At 43.4% G+C, this 15,347-nt stretch overlaps 1 pseudogene; it reads left to right on the forward strand.

The window, feature by feature from the left end:
* Positions 1 to 5,042: 5,042 nt before the first annotated feature.
* Positions 5,043 to 5,405, forward strand: LOC136128528 (mitochondrial intermembrane space import and assembly protein 40 pseudogene; annotated as a pseudogene).
* The last annotated feature ends 9,942 nt before the right edge of the window (positions 5,406 to 15,347 follow it).

A 15,347-nucleotide genomic window follows, 5' to 3' on the forward strand; every position in this document is an offset into this window, starting at 1 on the left:
CCACAACAGAGAGTAGCCTGTGCTCGCTGCAACTGGAGAAAACCCAACACAGCCAAAAATAAATAAAATAAATAAAAATAAATACGTTTTTTTAAAAAGCCTTATTAAAAAATTTTTTAAAAAACAAGGACTCTTTAAAAAAAAGAAAAGAAAAAGATCTTGTTGCACTTTATGTCAAAAAGTGTTCTGTCTATGTTTTCCTCTAGGAGTTTTATATTATCCGGCCTTACATTTAGGTCTTTAATCCATTTTCAGTTTATTTTTGTGTATGGTGTTAGAGAATGTTCTAATTTCATTCTTTTAGGTGTAGCTCTCCAGTTTTCCCAGCACCACTTGTTGAAGAAACTGTCTTTTCTCCATTGTATATCCTTGCCTCCTTTATCATAGATTAGGTGACCATAGGTATGTGGGTTTATCTCTGGACATTCTGTCCTGTTCCATTGATCTATATTTCTGTTTTTGTGCCAGTACCATACTGGTTTGATGACTAGCTTTGTAGTATAGTCTGAAGTCAGGGAGCCTGATCCCTCCAGTTCCATTTTTCTTTCTCAAGGCTGCTTTGGCTATTGGGGGTCTTTTGTGTCTCCATACAAATTGTAAAATTTTTGTTCTAATTCTGTGAAAAATGCTATTGGTAACTTGATAGGGGTTGCACTGAATCTGTAGATTACTTTGGGTTGTATAGTCATTTTGACAATATTGATTCTTCTGACCCAAGAACATGGTATATCTCTCCATCTGTTTGTGTCTTTGATTTCTTTCATCAGTATCTTATAATTTTCTGAGTATAGGTCTTTTGCCTCCTTAGGTAGGTTTATTCTTAGGTATTTTATTCTTTTCGATATGATGGTAAATGGGATTGTTTCCTTAATTTTTTTTTTGGTGGTACGCGGGCCTCTCACTGTTGCGGAGCACAGGCTCCAGACGCGCAGGCTCAGCAGCCATGGCTCACGGGCCCAGACGCTCCGAGACATGTGGGATCTTCCCGGTCCGGGAAGTAACATTTTGAAGACAGACAATCATTTTGCATTAAGTCATTCATCCAGAATGTAGGCCAATTGTTCACCAATATTTTGTACCAAGTGGAGGAGGCTTTTGGCATAACTACTTATTTCACTTTGAAAATGTTACACTCTTTAATCATTTTTTGAGGAAAATTTTTAGGAATAAAGTTAATTTCAGGTTTTCTTGAAATTTCCTGGGTCATTGCTTCTGTGAACGGGACTCAGTTATGGACTAAGTCACCCCATTTCAAATCCTCATAAGGAACCTACCCATTAATTTGACTGAGAAATCCAAGACCTAGAGCAATGGTCTCCTGATAGATCATATAATTTCCTCTGATGAAAACTAGGATTGTTTTACATTTAATTCACACCACAATGATTTTATTCAGTTGTTTACCTGCCCCCTTGAATGCCTAACTCATTAAGTTTGAGCTTTTCCTTATTTTAAATGTGTATAATTTTCCTCCTAATATTGCTTTTGCTACATTTCACAACTTTTTATGTGTGGTATTTTCATTACCATTCAATTCAAACTATTTTCTAATTTTCATTATAAATCTAGACCTATGAGATTTGGAGGTTATCTTTCCATTATTGATTTTTTTATTCTTTTCATTGTGGCCAGGTAATGAAATCTGTTTTATTCCAATTCTTTGAAATCTCTTTAGCCTTGTGTTTGGAGATATATATACATACATACTTATGTACGTACATATATATATGGAGAGAGAGAGAGAGAATAAACATAGAATATACATGTGTATATATATATATATATATATATATATATATCTTCTATGTCAGTTTACTTCCTGGTCGCTTTACACTAAGAGTGGAGGACTGGAAGTCCAGCTTTGTGGGAAAGAATCTGACACCTGGTCAGGATCTGGGCTCATTTTTCTCTATCTTTTCCATGATGTTACTGAGGTTGTTTGGTGTGTGGCTCTACTCATGTCCCTTTCGCTGTGAAAATGGAGGGTGTGTTCTCCGTGTCCGCAAAGGCCCTTGCCCGTGGACTGGGTGCAGTGCTGCTTGCCTTTCCAGCTCCTGTCTTCATACAACACCAGCCAGAGGATGCCTAACTGCCCTGTCATCTCAAAGAAGCCTCTAAGTCCTGTAGACACAAGTTTATACAGGAGTTTTTGTTGTTTTCAAGCAATTGGGTAGATGTGGGCATATAGCTTGTTTTTACTGAAAGTGGATACCCTTGAGGCTGTGTTTTGCACAGTGACCTTAGAGGTTCTCGATTACATGTGAGTTAACAGAAAAGTCACAACCTGCTGGAGACTTCGCCTGGAGACAGGGGAGAACAGGGCCTAGAAAGGGGTTTAAAGGGGCAGAGGCACTCTAAACTAAAGCCATTTTATAAGAATTGTGCTGTTGAATGTAATGTTTGCACTGATTTTTATGATTAAGTGAGCATTTTCTAATATCAACTTTAAACATTTTTCAGGGAAAAATAATACAGTAATACGCTATGATGTATAACACTGGGTGTTTTTCTCCCCTTTTCTCTGTGTTTGAGCAAAACCAAAATTATTTCCCAAAGAAAATCTTTTGGAAAAATGATTCAAGGAGCTTTAAAATTTCACATCGTTTGGTCCACTGATTATACTTCTAGGAATAGTTATAGTGGAACAATCAGACATGCAGAGTTACAAATAGGAATATTTTCCAAGTGTTATTAATAATATGGAGAAATTGGATATAACTCAGAGTCCAAAAATAGGGGCCTCTGAAGAAGTTAGGGTGTTTCCTTTAGGTGGAATATTACACAGACGCTAAGATCACAGTTTGGCAGACTATAGCATAGTTTGAGGAAATGCTCATGATAAAATGCTTATGGGTAAAAGTCAGGGTCTATATCTATCTATCTATACATATATATATATAGGCATGTTTTTAAATAGATAATTAGAACATTGCCAGAAAAGGGAAGATAAGAATAGGCAGAAACCGAATTAGTAAAATGTTAGACCAATCATCAGGAATATTGCAGCCCTGAAATTCCTGGGCAAAACTGTACACACTTTCTCAAAGATTATTAAAGAAATAAATACAAAGTATCAGTTTTTCATCCAAATTATAATATCACCATCAGAAACAATCAGCACAAAATACCGGCAACAATTAATTCTACACATAGAAAAAACGTTTGTTAGAGACTTTGTAAAACTGACAGAAGAATCTTGTAAAATCCGGAAGTTTTGACTTGGTAGAAATAAGCAACAGTAGGTAAAGTCTGAATTTCTAGATTTTTGTCACAAGGAATCAGTTCCTTTTAAAATGTGGTAAATAAACTTTACCATGACCAATTTTACTAAAAGTTTATTCCCAAACTGACTTAAAAGGGTTAGCTAGTTTTATTTTATTTTATTTGTAGACCCTAGAATGGCAGGACCCGTCCTCCACGCCTTTGCTTTCCCTGGAGAGCTGGCAGGAGCTCAGAGAGGAACATTCACAGGGCAAACCTGAGGAGAATGGAGCTGGGGGAGCGGTCAGGGTGCCCCGCCTAGGCAGGAGCCCCATAGCACAGGATGAAGCCGAGGAAGCCCCACCTCCAAGGAACCACAAGGGCTTGGACAAGGGGCAAATGACAGTGACTAGTGTAATCTACAAACCAACGGGATCTTCCTTAATGGTCTGGAATGACCTGGATTCTTTGTGCTTCTCTAGTAGAAGGGACATCTGTGCTGGTTACACTCTATTCCTCCCCAGCTGTGACCCCTCAATCCATCCCCCCCGGCCTTCTGCTCTGGGCCTCAGGAGGCTGACCCTTATGGGCATGGTTCCTTGTGCTCTCTCACCTTCTGGCTTCCTGAAGCATTTGGACAGTGGAAGGCACTGACTAAAGGTCAGAAACGGGGAGGAGAGAGAAGTCAGAATATGCTTTCCTGAGAACGCAACAGAAGTTGAGAGAACTAATCCAAGTATCTTCTGAAATGATTTTATGTACCTTGGGCCAAATCAGAGTGTTGACTCAAGTGAGTCTTTCCAGGAAACCATGGAACTAGTGGATGATGATGGGGCATCACCCACTTGATCAGAAAAAACAGACTTGGCATGAAAGAAGAATTACAAATGACAAAAAAGCAAGTTTTGGGCTTCCCTGGTGGCACAGTGGTTGAGAGTCCGCCTGCCGATGCAGGGGACACAGGTTCGTGCCCCAGTCCGGGAAGATCCCACGTGCCGCGGAGCGGGCACCCGTGAGCCATGGCCGCTGAGCCTGCGCGTCCAGAGCCTGTGCTCCGCAACGGGAGAGGCCACAGCAGTGAGAGGCCCGCGTACCGCAAAAAAAAAAAAAAAAAGTAAGTTTTACCTGCCCAGTGTAACAACATAGATGAATGCAAGTAGAATGAGGGTTTATTATTCTCAATTACAAGTAAACTTTCAGGGATCAAGGAACATGAAGATAACTTGTTCCTCCAGTTACAACTATAGTTGGGGGTCCAACGAGACAAAATTATACAAGCTTATAAAAATATAGAAATTACCAAAGATTGGAGCCAATCTTCTAGTATTCTTAGATACTTCTGGGAGAAAGAATATTGCCTGCACACTTTGCTTGGACCCATCTTTTGAGTATTCTTTTATCTGCGAAGATTGGGGCAGTGGTCCTTGGGACAACAGATCAAGTGGGATTTTTCCACTTGCCCCAGAATTAGTGACTAAAGTCCAATACCAAGGACAGAAAGGTGCTGAGTATCCCCACTATAGTCAAGGTCATCTATAGCCTCCCCGCCACCCTGAACTAAAAAGGAGACCTGTAGCTTCCACCTGCCTCACCAGAGGAGGAGTGGGTTTGGGCAGGTCCCTGAGTTACCTTGTGATCTGGCCCAGCATTCATGATGAGAGGCTTCTCTCTTCTTCTTCTACAGAGAAGCAGGAAGTTCTTCTCCCCTACCTATCCGCACCCAGAGCGCAGAGAGGAAGGAGGTGCTAGAAGAATTATTTAGGGGAATTAGGAGTGCCTGAAAAATAGGCCTCTCTGGAGCAGAGAGGTCACGGCGTGAGGTCGGAGCGCCCGGCTGCACCATGGCCTATTGCCGGCAGGAAGGGAAGGATCGAATCATAGTTGTGACCAAAGAAGACCATGAAACTCAGAGCTGGTGGCTGACAACCCCAATGATCCGTACGAGGAGCACGGACTGATCCTGCCCCACGGAGGCATCAGCTGGAACTGCCCGTGCCTTGGGGGCGGCCTTTCCCTGCTTCCACTGCAGCACAGAGGATGTCAAGGGGTCGGACTGTGTAGACCAGGTCCGGGCCATGCAGGAGTGCATGCAGAAGTACCTGGACCTCTATCCCCAGGAAGAGGAGGAGAAGCCAGCGGGTCGATTAAAGGAATCGGCTGCCTCTGAGGCCATGGCAACCAAAGAAGAGGAGGGGTCCAGCTAAGGAAGGCGCGGGGCACTGGGCGCATGAATCTCTCCAAGAAATTGTCTTTCCCTCTGTTGTTCTGAGCGCTGTAATGTACAAGCTAACTTACTGAGCTGATCAGGGGTCTTGGCCCCTTGACATATACACTGAAAAATGGGTTGTATGTATGTGTGTCTCACATAACCTATCAGCGAACGTAGCTGCGCCTTTTGAATTCTCTTTGAAATGATGTGCTGAATAATCTCAGCAAGCAAAAATCTTTATCTGGGGGTGTCTCTTGTGCGTGAGCTGATCTATTCTGATCCATTGTATCCCTTTTAGTAGATTTTATACCTACTCGGAAAGTGAAATAGAGACAAACATCTTCCTTTCAAAATGTTGGAGTAGGGCCATTCCTTGTAGAAGAGACGGGATGATCAGACCTTGAGTATATGATGAAGCACTCTGCTTCTTTTCTTTTCTTTTTTTTTTTTTTTTCCGGTATGCGGGCCTCTCACTGTCGCGGCCTCTCCCGTTGCGGAGCACAGGCTCCGCACGCGCAGGCTCAGCGGCCATGGCTCATGGGCCCAGCCGCTCCGCGGCATGTGGGATTCTCCCGGACCGGGGCACAAACCCGTGTCCCCTGCATCGGCAGGTGGACTCTCAACCACTGCGCCACCAGGGAAGCCCTCTGCTTCTTTTCTGATATATTTTGGTTTCCAGTTGCATTGAGCTCCAGGTTTTCTACGTTTGGAAAACAGAGCTTTGGACCCTCTGAGGGACTCCCTTTGTAAGTGAAGAGAAAGGCTGTTTTTTCCTGTTCTTTTTATTCCGAAAGCCCTGGTTTGGGGTCTTTGTTCACACTGGCTCTGTCTCAGCCTGTTCAGATGCAATGTTCTTGAGAGGTGGGGACCTAATCATTACCAAAGTAGCACCCGAGAGAGGAAACGGTGTCAATTAAAAGAAAAACCTGGGCTTCCCTGGTGGCGCAGTGGTTGAGAGTCCGCCTGCCGATGCAGGGGACATGGGTTCAAGCCCTGGTCTGGGAGGATCCCACATGCCGCGGAGCAACTAGGGCCCGTGCGCCACAACTACTGAGCCTGCGCATCTGGAGCCTGTGCTCCGCAACAAGAGAGGCTGCGATAGTGAGAGGCCCGCGCACCGCGATGAAGAGTGGCCCCCGCTCACCACAACTAGAGAAAGCCCTCGCACAGAAACGAAGACCCATCACAGCCAAAAATAAATAAATTAATTCATCAATTAAAATAAAAAAAGAAAAACCTGATTTAAAAAAAGAAAAAAAAAGATTGGCCTCTCTCTCCCCCGTAGATGCCCCCCATGCCAGCAAGATGAGATGGACCCACTGCGGGATGTGCCAGAGAACCAAAGGGAGTTACTCCTCCACCCAGCCCAGATCTCTGAAGCTCTTGGAGACATGATGGGGGGATAAGGCATTCCAGTGTGGAGCTTAGATGCTGGGGGAGACAGGAGCCCTCGGGTCACCCAGGCACAGGACAAGAGATAGCAAGCCCTGCCCTGAACAGATGCTATAGACCTGGACTGTTGGTGCGGCTAACAGGACACACAGTTGCCCCCTTTTGAGGGAATACTCTGTGATAAAGGGTAGGTCAGGGTGAAGCTGAACGCTGCCCCCTCCCAAATCAAACACACACACCGTCTACACAGAGAATGGCATAGCAGAGAAGCCACCAGCGTCAGATCGAAACAATCCAAGCCAAGGTAGGTCCAGAAGGGAGAGGGGATTAAAGAGCAGGTGCAGCTACACTCCCATCCCAGCCCTTGAGCCACAGTCTCTATAGAGACGATGGTGGGGAAGACACATCAGATGCCACTGGACCAGATTTCATTTAGTTTTTTAAAATAAATTTTTAAGTGAAACACGCATATAGAAAGTGCTTTAATTATAATTAAATTGTAATCAATTATTAAAATTAAATTATAAGATTACAGCTCAATGAACCATCACAAAATTGAACACAACCCTAGATGTAAAGACTGAACATCACTGAAGCCACAGGCACCCCTCATGCCCCTCGCTGTCAATGTCCCCTCCACACAGGCAACCACTGTCCTGACTTCTAACAACAGAGATGAGTTCTGACTGTTTTTAAACTTTACCTAAATGGAACTTATACAGTGGGTTGTCTTTTGACTCTGGCTTCTTTGGTTCAGTGTTATGTTTTTGAGATGCATCCAAGTTGTGTGTGAAGCCATTCATTTATTTTTATTGCTATATAGCATTCCATTGCATGGTGTATTCCTTTCCTGAACTGCTGTAACAAATTAGCACAAACACAGTGGCTTACAATAGAAATTTATTCTCTCATGTTTCTGGAGCCAGAAGTCCAAAGATAGTATCACTGAGCCTTAGTCAAGGTGTCAGCAGAGCTGCACTTTTTCTGTCTTATAAGAGAGATCCATCCCTTGCCTTTCCCAGCTTCTGGTGGCGGCCGGCATTCCTGGGCTAGGGGCCACATCACTCAGTCTCTGCTTCCTGGGTCACACTACCTTCTCTTCTGTGTATGTGAAATCTCCTTCTGTTTCCCTCTTAATAAGGTTACATCTGATTGTATTGGTGGTGGTAACAATAAACTTTACATTAGTGAGATCCATGATAGCCAAACTATAACTTTTCTTTTGCATCTTTCCTTATTAATCTGGATGGGTTCTATTGGACTTTCTCACTATCTTTATTAACCTGGTGCTAGGAGGAGGGTGAATGTTATATTCAACAGGACCAAGTACAGATGGAACCAATCTTAGTTAATCAATTCTTTTTAAGAACTGAAGCCTCCACTAGTGATATGAATTCTGGGTAGATATAATTTACAAAAAATAATAAGAAAAGAACATAGAGAGATTTTTTGCCCAATCAGGTAGAATTCCATGATATTCATATTGCCAGAGAAATAATACAGGACTAGAAGAAATAACCAAGATGAGTCACCCCTACCCTTGCCAATTCTTTCCCTGACAGATGGAGAGATAAAAGATCTAAAACTGTGTATATAGTAAGAATTAACAGTCTAAAATGTAGTCACTTGTAGGGATATTATATCAATGATCATTTGAAAAGACAACACATCAAGCATTTTGCTTATGGGACCACAACTGGCTTCCCCCAGAAGGAGCTTTGATTTGAGAAGCCACGCAAAGTATTTCCTCCCCCTCACTCCACCCTCCACCCTTCTTTTCTCTTTTTTCCTTCTTGCTCTTTCCCCTTGCTCCCTCCTTCCTTCTCCTTTCTTCCTTCCTTCCTTTCTTCTTTCTTTCTCTTTCCCTTTCTTCCTTCCTTTCTTACTTCTTTCTTTTTCTTTCTTTCTTTCCAATAGAAAGTATTTTATTGCTCTATTTTATAGCCCTATATTTAAATTTCAGTCAAGATGTTACCCTAACCCTAGAAAGGAATATAAAGAAAAGTAAATGTGGGACCTCCCTGGTGGCACAGTGGTTAAGAATCCACCTGCCAATGCAGGGGACACAGGTTCAAGCCCTAGTCCGGGAAGATCCCACATGCTGCGGAGCAACTAAGCCTGTGTGCCACAACTATTGAGCCTGCACTCTAGAGCCCACGTGCCACAACTACTGAAGCCCGCACACCTAGAGCCTGTGCTCCGCAACAAAGAGAAAACACTGCAGTGAGAAGCCCGTGCCCTTGCTCGCTGCAACTAGAGAAAGCCCGCACGTAGCAAGGAAGACCCAACACAGCCAAAAGTAAAGGTAATTCTTAAATCTTGTTATTTCCAAAGGTCTCTTAGCTAAATAAGGCTCTTTAACGTACCCATGTCAGTAAAGAAACTATAATTATGTCATTTTTTTGTAAAGATGCTTTCTCTTCTAACCCAAGTTCTCCTCAGCAAGAGAGTTCCTCAATATAATCAGCAATGAAGAACGCTCTCTTCTTCCCTAGGTAAGTCTTCACAAGCACCCTGTGGTCAAGGTGCCACTCTCTGGACCGAGACCTACACAGATCCATGCTGATTCCCGGAGCTGAGCATGGAGAGCAATGGAGAAGGAGGGGACTGGAAGGGTCAGACAAAGTAAGAGATTCAGAGACAAAGCAGGGATGCATGAAAGTAGAAAGAAGCCGGTGACTTTGGTACAGTGTGTAGTCCACACTTTCTCAGCAGCACCACAGGCAGACCCATAAAGGCATGACTAGTAATTTCAGGGTTAGCAGAAAAGGTATCATTTAGTTCCAAGACTTCAACTCATAGTTTCTTTGGGATTCTTTAGCGCTTCATATCCTCCTTTTCCCTGACAGCGTCCCTGGGCTCCTAGACATGGCCCCAGCACAGCACAGCTCTACAGAACTATGTGTATTCTAAGATGTGTTCCTACGGATGTCTCAGACACAATACAGTGTGAGTGGCGCCACCCAAAGCTGGGCAGTGCCGTGTACTGTCACATGATCACCTTGTTACTGAACTCAAGTTCAGCAGCTTGCCACTCAAAAGCCAATAGTCGAGAGGCATGTGTCAATAGGAAGGAAAGGTGCTTTAATCAGAAAAGCTGGCAATCTGGGGAGAAGGTGGGCTCATGTCCCAAGGCCAACTCCAAAGATTCTGCTCAGCCATTATAATTTTTGAGGGGACAGAATGAGGGCAAGAATCTCAGTGAATCATCGAGGCAGGAGGTTGGGTTCTGCATCCTTCTCCATTGTGTGCAGACTGGCTGACTCTCTCTTCATATGTTATCTTGTCTGTGTGCTCTGCCTGCAGCATTACTAAGAGGGTCTCTTGAGGGTAGAGAGCTAGTCATTCTTTACTTAATTCTTCATTCTTACTTCTTATCTAGGAAAAGAATCAACAGGTTAATTAGGTTCTTTCAAGGTTAGAAGGGAACAGAAATGGGAAAACAGGAAAGGGGCAAAAGAGCTGCTTTCAGCTTTGGTGAATGGCCAGTGGCCATTAATATCTTATTATTCGTTACTCATAAAAACAAACAGAAACAACTAAACCTCTCATAATGATGTGATAAAATAAGTTCTGATAGGTCATACAGTGGGACACTATGCAGCCAATAAAATCATGTTATAGGAGATATTTAAGGACAGAGGTAAACATTCATGATTTATTGCTAAAGAAAAACATAAAATATATACAGGAGTTCTGGCTTCTATAACGGGGAAACGATTTCACCAAACTATCTGCAGGAGGTCAAATCCTCCCACAGATAACACTGATAAAACCTGGAAAAAAAAAAAAAGAGTTAGGGGCTTCCCTGGTGGCACAGTGGTTGAGAGTCCGCCTGCCGATGCAGGGGGCACGGGTTCATGCCCCAGTCCCGGAAGATCCCACATGCCGCGGAGCGGCTGGGCCCGTGAGCCATGGCCTCTGAGCCTGCATGTCCGGAGCCTGTGCTCCGCAACGGGAGAGGCCACGGCAGTGAGAGGCCCGTGTACCGCAAAAAATAATAATAATAATAAAGAGTTAAAAAGACAACAGTGTGGTCCATCAACAGAGGAATGGATAAAGAGGATATGGAACATATACACAATGGAATATTACTCAGCCATAAAAAAGAACAAAATAATGCCATTTGCAGCAACATGGATGGACCTAGAGATTGTCATACTGAGTGAAGTAAGTCAGACACAGGAAGACAAATACCATGTGATATCACATATATGGAATCTAAAAAAAAGGGAAAAAATGAACTTATTTACAGAACAGAAGTAGAGTCACAGATGTAGAAAACAACCTATGGTTACCAGGGGATAAGGATGGGGAGGAATAAACTGGGAGACTGGGATTGATATATACACACTACTATATATAAAATAGATAAGTAATCAGAACCTGCTGTATAGCATGGGAACTCTACTCGATACTCTGTAATGGCCTACACGGGAAAAGAATCTAAGAAAGAGTGGATATGTGTATATGTATAACTGATTCACTTTGCTGTACACCTGAAACGAACACACATTGTAAATCAACTAGACTCCAGTAAAAATTTTTAAAAAGGCCACAGGGTGTATATACTTGAGCAGGACCAAAAGCAGGCAGAAACTGGAGTGGAGTCAGTCCTTGAAAGTCAGGGAGCCTAGTGGGCAAGATTTGTGATTATGCAGCTGTTGGCCTGAAGCAACCTGGAGAGCTCCCCAGGCCATAGGCTGCTCAAGGCGGCTTGAAGTGTCAGGTGACAAAATTTGGGACCGGCAGAGCAGATGGAAAGTTTGGGAAGAAATCCTGGAAGGGAAGGAGACGCAGAGTGGCTAAACCCCAAAGTCTGACTGTAAACTCTGCCCAGATTCTTGGCTGATCTGCTAAACTACACATGCGTGGGGATGTTACCAAACCAAACTTGGGTCTGCTCAGCCTTGCCCAGTAAAGCCAGTCTCCTGACACTGGGTTACGGTGAAGGAAAGTGCAACCTTTATTGTAAGGTGCCACACACGTAGTAGTCCGGGACAGCTAGAGCTCAAAAACCCCGAGCTCCCCAATGGGTTTCAGTAAAGCACTTTTAAAAGCCAGGTGAGGAAGGGGTCGCAGGGTAAGCGATCAGCTCGTGTACAGTTCTCTGATTGGTTCACGGTGAGGTAACAGGGTGGTGTCACAGGGGTTCACATTATCAATCCTCAGGCTCTAGGAGACCTGGGGACTATGTGCTCATGGCCATCTAGTAATTAACGTCTTCCATTTGGTGGGTTTTTTTCACATCTGTAAAGCAACTCAGGGAACGTGCATCAGATACTATTATCTAGGTACTTCAGAGAGGAGCTAAAGCAGAGGATATGGGGGAGGGGTCTGTCCCGGGAAGGCCCCATTGGGTCGTGCTCCATCACAGGGAGACTTCAATGGCCCCAGCAAAAAGGAACAGCTGAAAACTAAAAGAACGGTTAGCTATTTCAGCTGCTGTCCACTGCAGGGGAAACAGTTTGAAGTTCTTTTTTTATTCTATTAATTTCTTTAAAAGAAAGATTAACACTGTGTTTGGATGTTTATGACGTATATACATGACATATATCTATAATAACACAAATGATAGGACATGTAACTGAACCATATATCTTTTTTTGTCTGTTTGCTGTTGTTTTTATTTTACTGTGGAATAAACACTTAACATGAGATCTACCCTCTTAACAAATTTTAAAGTGCACAATAGATTACTGTAGAGTATCGGTACAAAGTGGTACAACAGGTCTCGAGAGCTTATTCATCTTGGGTCACTGAAACTTTATACCCATTTCTCTCTCTCTCCAGTCTCTGGTAGCCACCATTCTTCTTTTCAATTCTCTGTATTTGACTATTTTATTCAAGCCCCACTTTTAAATTGAGTTGGTTTTTTTTTGTTTGGTTGGTTTTTGTTTTTGTTTGTTTTACTGTTGTGCTGTAGGAGTTCCTTGTTCATTTTGTAGATTAACTCCTTATCAGATATATGGTTTGCAAATGTTTTCTCCCAACCCTTAGGTTGCCTTTTCACTCTAGTGATTTTTTCCTTTGCTGTGCAGAAGCTTTTTAGTTCAATGTAGCCCTGCTTGTTTATTTTTGTTTTTGTTGTTTGTGCTCTTGGTGTCATCTTTGTGAAATCACTGTCAAGATCAATGTCACGAAGTTTTTCCCCTATGTTTTCTCTGAGGAGTTTTACAGTTTGGGGTCTTATGTTTAAGTCTTAAATCCATTTTGAGTAGATTTCTGTGTATGGTATATCAATGAAAAACAAAGTTCCCTCCCATATCAGTAAACAAAGGATCAAATCAAGCCATCACATTACAGCCCACCCTGTGGTGAGCCCTAAGGGAACTCAGGGTAGAAACAGGATGCCCACCATCAAGTAGTCAGCCACTGCAGCCACCCCCGGACTTGCACCCCGAAGAGACTCAGGACGAGAAAGCACACGACACTGGCCCCAGATAGCTGAGGTGCAGATCAAAGGGATGCTTTCAGTGAGCCCAGACTCTGGCATCTTCCCACACATAGAAAAGCACTAAATTCCTCAGCTTGAGATGTCTGGTTTTCTTTCATTAACAGTAATCTTTTGATGTCCTGACTACCTGGTCTTTGTTGCAAAAACTCCTCTGTATCCCGGTTTCCCCCTTACCTCTTCGGGGCAGTCCCTCAGAGCGATCTGAGAGGCTGTGTCCCGAGCTTAAACCCTCAGTTTTGTCCACCAAATAAAACATAATTCTCAACTTTTAGCTTGTGCATTTTTTTCAGTCAACAGGTTTATAAGGGTCCAATTTCATTCTTTTGGTTATAGATACCCAGTCTTCCCATCACCATTTCTGGAAGAGAAATCGTATATCCCTGTGTATTCTTTTTGTTTCTCATATTTTATTTTCTTTCTTTTTTCGTTGAAGTATAGTTGATGTACAATATTTTATCAGTTGCAGGTGTACAATATAGTGATTCACAATTTTTAAAGGTTATACTCCATTTACGTTATTTAAAAATATCGGCTGTAGGGCTTCCCTGGTGGCGCAGTGGTTGAGAGTCCGCCTGCCGACGCAGGGGACACGGGTTCGTGCCCCGGTCTGGGAGGCTCCCACGTGCCGCGGAGCGGCTGGGCCCGTGAGCCATGGCCGCTGAGCCTGCACGTCCGGAGCCTGTGCTCCGCAACGGGAGAGGCCACAACAGTAAGAGGCCCGCGTACCGCAAAAAAAAAAAAAAAACTATTGGCTGTATCCCCCATGTTGTACTCTTGTGTATTCTTGACCCCTTTTTGAAGAAGAGTTGACCATGCAATTGACTGTGACAGTCACAGGGGTGAACATGGTGTTCCTTCTTCTCTACTAACATTATTTCTGAAGTTGGGGGAGGTGATGAAATAAAATTTACATTTTAAGGCAAGACAAGAAAATGTAAGCATAAAATTCTCTCTGTTTGGGCCTCCTCCCTCCCCCTTTAAGGTGCAGTGTGTATCTGCGTTATACATTAACCAGACCTCCTCAAAAGTGGGAGCGCCTTCTCCATGGTAAAGATCAATTGTTTTCCTTTCTTCTGATGCTAGCAATGGAACGTCTTAAAAGGTTAGTGTTCTTTCCCAGGTCTGTAGGGGGTCATAGTGACCTGCTGCTCACTTTGACCATGATTACCAGGACTAGTGTGTCTTTGGTGAATTTTATGTAAAATATAAGTATGTCATTTTTATGTACGATCGTTTGTCTTGAAAATGTGTTTGACTGGGCCTTCAACTTCTAACAGGCGGAACGGTTCCCAGGTTATAATCCTCAATTTCAAAATTCTCAATTTTTCCTTCTTAGCTTGATGATGAATTGAGTTTTCGTTGACAAATACATACAGGAGGGTGTATAGGGCCCAAGGCAAATAATGTTTTGCAGGGCCATTATTTACACAAACAATTTGAATCACCCCAAGTCAGTGTATCAGCCCCATTCTGAGGCCTAATCATTCTCCAGACCACTCTCCTAGAACCTGGGTCCAGCCAGGGGGACCCTAGGGAGTCTCCAGAGGCACAAGTCCCAGAGCTTCTGGGGCATCTGGTTTGTACCCTGTAGGGAGCGAGTGCTCTGAAGAAAAGAAATGGGAACGGACCCTTGTATGTCCCGCCAGGGCCTGGGGCACCCCACCCAGAAGGCACAGCCAGTCTTCAAGAATCCTGGGCAGAGGAAAGGAACTTGGAAAATTCCAAGAAAGGGCCTAGGGTGTATTATGCCATCTCTCTCCTTTTCTCTTTATCCTTCTCTTTCTTCCTCTGGTCACCATACTAATTCTCATGGGGACCATATCAGAGCACATTTGAGTGATGCCATGTAATGTCACTCCCAAAGCCTTTTTATGGCCAATCATCAATAATAAATCTGTGTCCCAACATACAGCCTAGGTGTCTTGAGTTTCTCCACCTCACCTGGTGCAGGTGAGCTCCGTCCTGCCACCCACATGTGTTGGTGGAGAGTTGGATCATGGCACTCTTCTGCCTGCGTATTGGCTATCGGTGCCTCAACTGTTTTTTGTGTGTAACAGCTTTATTGAGGTATAATTCATACAGCATATA

The sequence above is a fragment of the Phocoena phocoena genome, chromosome 9, assembly GCF_963924675.1.
Source record: "Phocoena phocoena chromosome 9, mPhoPho1.1, whole genome shotgun sequence".
NCBI lineage: Eukaryota > Metazoa > Chordata > Mammalia > Artiodactyla > Phocoenidae > Phocoena > Phocoena phocoena.